A 6,073-nucleotide genomic window follows, 5' to 3' on the forward strand; every position below is an offset into this window, starting at 1 on the left:
ATTTTCGAGAATGCCAGAATGCATGTTTGTAGATTTTTTAAATGTCTATGCGTTTTCTACGCATAACGACTTCACAGGTGTATCCAGTGGCGTAGCCAGCTTGACGATTTAGTCATGCTATGTAAATTTTATGTTATTATCATTATTCATTTCTTTAGAAACTCATTGTTTTCACAATCGATGAACACCAAAATATTAGCATAGCATGACTAAATTGTCGGGCTGGCTACGCCACTGGGTGTATCTATACGCAGAAGGCGTAAGTCATACATCTACTCAAGTCACAACCATATCTATCTGAATTTCCTTCGTATCTGCCGGATCTTTCTTCCGGTGTCCCATCTACAAAATGCGCTCTATAGAAATTCTTTCTGGAGTTTATGCATGATAATAGAGATCTTTAGCTTGACGTTTACGACAACCCAACGGCAAACAGAGTAATTCATTTCGAATTTTCAAAACAAATGCTAGGTTTCTGAGACCGAGAAAATTGGTGCATTATTTTCAAACATATAGAGTATAACTACTGAGAAAAATTGTGGCCGAGAAACTGCCAAAAATCTAATTTTAAATGTTATTTGAAATTAGCTGTTTGCGGTTTGTCATATTGGTTAAGCTAAAGGTCTCTATTATTCAAGTGCTCATTGAAAGCACTGCAAATAAAGCTTTCTTGCATACAGCTGTATTACTTCATCGCTTTGCTTCTATTAGCCGCGGTATCCAAGGATCTTTTTCTTTTGTAGTGTTTCAATCAGTCTTCGTCAAACTTGACGTGGTCAAATCATGTGCAAGGCTTCAATTCCTAATTGAATTGAGACACGTTTCGCTATTGTTGTGAACAGTATTTTTTCTGTGTCTACGCAGATTGTTAAAGCAGCAAGAGTATATTTTTGCAAATTTGACGACTCATTCTCCTATAGTACTGGCACTGCAACAAGTTTTGTTATCGTTATATTTAATGTCATGTGACTACGAATGAACCAATCACATTTAAAATACAAAGCACCTATGTATATAACAATCCAACTTATTGTTGGTAGGCTGGTCCAAATTAGTTTCATTATTCAAAAAAATTTAATTGTCGTCAATATCGGGGAGTACGCGATCGCAAATAGATCAGGGGTAGTACAGCCGTTTCCCCGCCCGTTTTTTACAGTGCCCTGTTACACATTTAATAAACAAATTCATTATCCTCGGTCAGGTGATGCGCGCGCATACGCGACATTTGTGACAGAAATGTTCTTCCAGCTAATTAACTCTTCTAATTATCGCACGTAACGATTCTTTTGTTCCATTTAATGTAATTAGTCGCGTGGCGAAAGTGGCGATAGTTTGAAAGCTTCGAAAATGTCTGATTATGATAGTGCTGATGGCGATTTAGACCCCGCATTACGTTTTGGCATATACAACGGTGCTCGGAATGAAGAGGGTCAAAGGCACGGTTTGGGCGAAGCAACGCTAAGAACTGGGGATGAATATGTCGGCGAGTATCGCGAAGGGAAGAGACACGGCTTTGGGAAATACAAGTTTAAAAATGGAGCAAGGTTCGTGTGGTAAATAATAGATTAATTTTGTACTATGAAAAATGAAAATCCTACAAACAAGATCGGTATAGATTAATATAATTGCACAGTAAAAATTGTGCAAACAAGCCAACCATACGGTGATCTTCCGTATTCACAAAACTGTCCTTTGGCCTCGGGTCGTTTTCGAGAGCTCGGTAAATATTTCCCTATACGGGCCATATCATAAGGTTTGAATTCGAATCAACGTTTTTGGTTTATCTTGCAGTGTTAGATTGAAAGTTTCGCTAGTTCGTTTGCCCTTGCCTACCTCGCCCTACGGGCCTGTGAAAAAATAAAAAATTAAAATTAAACCTTCATTGTTGCTTTATAATAGATACGAGGGAGAGTACTCTCGTGGAAGAAAGCACGGAAAGGGTACGTTTATCTACCCAGACGGGTCAATGTACGAGGGAGAATGGAATGCAGGAGAAAGATGTGGAAAGGGAAAATACACGTATGCTAATGGAGACTGGTACGAAGGATCCTGGAAACAAAACTTGAAAGACGGACAGGGAGTGTATTATCACAAGAAAACTGATACACAGTATAGAGGTATAGTACTGTCTCCTTTGATCGGTTGTTGGTCTACATCCACTGAAATGCCAGCAGGTTTCAGACTTGCCGTAGAAACAATTTTTCTGTGAGAGATTTCCCATCCATATAAGACATTCTTTAATTATGTGATACCATTGCTCTTTTGGCAATAATTCCATGTCCAGAATTCACGAATTTATTTCTTAATGTAATCTTTTAGGGTTAATCATCAGTTAGGTAAGAAATAAAGTTGGTATTATACTCGTGGATTCTAGAATTGCAATTATTATCTTTCTTTCTTTGACGCACATTTTCCATATTTCTAATTGTGCATTTCTTCTGTCGAAGAAAATAAGCTCTCAGTTCAGCTTTTTAGCGTTCTAATTAGTTTACTGAACATGCAAGCAAGATTAATTTGCTGATTCGTCTGAAACGAAATTTCTTTGTTTCACGCGAGCGATTGTAAAATTAACGTCCGTGTGAGAAAAAATGCATTCTTATTCTCAAAGGCTCATGGTCATGTGGAAAACGTGAGGGATATGCAGATGTGACGAACCAGCACTACACTTATCAGGGACGTTTCGGCAATGACTTGCCACAGGGGCCTGGAAAAATGGTTTTCGAAGGATGTCAACAGCACGGGGAATATATAATGACTGATGTATTCGTGAGGAAAGACGGAATGCTGGAGACACATCAAGAGCCAATGTGGCATTGCACTGCACTGGAGTATTCCGGAGCGAGTTCACCGCTCGTTCAGGGACCCAAAACTACAGATTAAGTTGTATAATTATAGCGTCAGTTTCTCTTAATCAAACTGTAACAAAGGTATTAATTAACAAAGGTAATAAGGATTTTTGTATAGAATGACGATTTTAAGAGATTATACGAAGTATTGCAATAAGAAAGAAACGTCCGTCGATCCCAGAGCAAAGTTTAAAGCCTGAAATTTTATATATATATATATATATATATATATATATATATATATATATATATATATATATATATATATATATGTGTTATTTACCAGATTGGAGGTCCGTATAGGGAAATATTCCCTAAGGTCTTAAAAACAGCCCTTATACCATTTAGAGCAAAAATGACCATATTTTTTGTGTTAACATGTCTGTAAAATGTTTAAACGATCATACTTACGATCACATTTTTTGACGTTTTAGGAACATTGACTGAAAGAGACGACCATTACTTTCGAGCAGTTTCAGAGCTAATTTTTAAGCCTCGTTTATTCCACAGCTCATGCAAATTTAGAATTTAACCGAAAAACGGTACTTAACGGGTAGTTAGTGGAAAATGTTGAATAGCTCGTCAGCATTATTTAATACTCATAAAGATTTTGAGAGCGGTTTTTGGATCGTCAATAGCGAGCTCAACATTTCAAAATTACTGGATGCTAATTCATTAGGGCATTGAAGAGAAGTAGAGTTATTTAATATCTGTTGGAGACTTGGACTCTTGAGTACACTTTAGCTGTAGAATTATGAAAATGTTGAAACATTCTAATGAAACTACCAAATTAATTACCATATCCCCTTAAATTTTAATTTGTGACCTGTGAAATTGGGCTTAACGTCATTGAAAATACAAAACAATCGCACCGTAACCATTAGCTTCACCAAGGTCGGAAATATAACTAGTTTATGGTAAGAGAGTCATTCTTTGCTTATAGGGACTGCATACCTGTGTGTGATATCTTAGCGTCAATATAAATGGTTGATATTACAAGCTACGAATAAGATGATAAGCATTGAAGTCTTGTTTAGCTTTAATGTTTTTTACATCATGTAGTGAACTAAGTCTTGAAGAGCTAGTTTTTATAGTGGTTCCAAATATAAATATCTGAATATCATCGTTATTATCACTGCGATGAATACAAAAGTAGCTTCGATTTAAGTGTCCTTTCTTTCTAGGCGTACCGAGGGAATTTCTTCATTTTGGCATCGTTTCAAGATTATGTATATAGTACACATCCTTCTTTAAACCTTTTTAATGATGAAAAAATTTTAAGTACTAGCTGTTGGCTGATGATGCAAGGTTTTAAGGACATATTGCGTGACAGAGAAAAATGTCACCTTTAATTAGCGATTCCCTTATTATGTAATTTCTAATCTATCTTATACTAATCTTCATAATCTATACATTGAACATCACATACACACGCTCACGCACTGAAGAAACTTTTGTTCAATTCAGAAAAGCTATAATCTCTCGTCTGATACACGGCAGTCAATTTATTGGCACGACCCGCCAAAATAGTGTTAAATATTCAGATTGTTCTTGATATTTTAAATAATTTTCAGTTAAAATTTCCAAAGCATATACTCGGTAGTGTTAAATCCATGCATAGAACGGTTCAACTGTTAACCGGTATTCAGAAAAGCAGTTTTTTATCTTTTTTATGGCGGTTTTTTAACTCTATTTTATGATACTGTGCAATACGTTTGCAAGCCATCCGTGCATGCAGCTGTTTAATTGTATTTGCATTGGCTGCATTAAGTACTCAGATACTCCACTATTCTACTGAATATTAATGCATGCATATGTATATTCCAAGTGAGTCTAAAAACCATTCAATACAAAGAGCACACGAGCTATTTAGAAAGAAAATCACCAGAAAAAATTCTAGATCTCTTACTTGTCAGTAATTCCTTCCAAACACATGCCATACACGTACTTCGTTGATGGCATGGTTAGAAATAAGTATATGCAAGACTGATGCATGAATAATAACTAGCTAATGTAAATTTTTCGCGGCATAAAAGGCAATATACAAGCAGCTAATGTATTGCTTTTGTATACGCTCTGCAGTTGTGCTATTTTGAGTGACATCAGGTATTCATATTTTTTACTTTGTCGTGACAGGAAGAATATAAGATGCATATGGTTTCAAATGCAGCGTGGTTATGTGTATTTTTGTTCGAACTACTTCTTTCATCGAAAAAGGTAAGCATGCGTGGCAGTTCATGCAGGATGTTATCTAAAGGTTTACGTTGAAAATGTTCTATCATTTTCGTCCGGGTATTTTTTTGGAACAGTTCATAAAAAATACGATGGGCAGTTGAGTTAACCGAAATCGCAAAGTAAAATCGATCAAATTGACTAAGGACGCTATAGCTAAAATACGGGTATAATTTTATCAAACATGCAGCTGAAAGGAGCATCACAAATTAGTATAAAACCAAAAAAAAAAAAAAAAAAAATATATATAATATATATATATATATATATATATAATATATATATATATATATAAATATATATATATATATATATAATATGTGTTTTATATGTTCTCATACACAAGTATAACCAACCGGGCAAGAAGAAAATTCTGCATATAAGAAAAAATTATATATATATATATATATATATATATATATATATATATATATTAATATATATATATGTATATATATATATATATATGGTTTTATATTATATATATGGTTTTATATTATATATATATGGTTTTATATTATATATATGGTTAAGTATTATATGGTTTAGTATAAATCTCCTGCAACAAGATATGCCCATTTTTCATGCAAGCTAGCTTCCCTTTTTTGAATCTGCAAAAATACTATGCTTTTAAATAATGGAGTCGTTAATCATGCATATTGTATGAAATTAAACTATCAACTAAATCAGCTAACTGTGTCGACTAAATAGAAACTATTTTACTTTTCTCACATGTTAACGGGATACATGTATGTGTAAAAGTTTTGCTCCAGAGCGGAATTTTTCTTGAGTTTTCATATCAGTTTTTGCATGAAAACGTATGTACGGACAATAAAAATTCCCGCCGCGCGCAAATTCCGCCAACAATGAAAAACAACAAACCCTAAGTCAATTAGGGAGCGTTGCCCATGAGCCAATGACTATAACGGCTCTGGTCAGTGAGCTTGGAGCTCCAGATGTTTATGTAGAAGAAACCTGGTTGAGAAAAGAGGAAC

The 6,073-nt window shown here is 34.7% G+C and overlaps 1 pseudogene; it reads left to right on the forward strand.

Annotated features, from left to right (window-relative positions):
- Positions 1 to 1,347: 1,347 nt before the first annotated feature.
- Positions 1,348 to 2,880, forward strand: LOC114524175 (annotated as a pseudogene).
- The last annotated feature ends 3,193 nt before the right edge of the window (positions 2,881 to 6,073 follow it).

The sequence above is a fragment of the Dendronephthya gigantea genome, unplaced genomic scaffold, assembly GCF_004324835.1.
Source record: "Dendronephthya gigantea isolate DGI-Jeju-01 unplaced genomic scaffold, DenGig_1.0 000030F, whole genome shotgun sequence".
Taxonomy (NCBI): Eukaryota; Metazoa; Cnidaria; class Anthozoa; order Malacalcyonacea; family Nephtheidae; genus Dendronephthya; species Dendronephthya gigantea.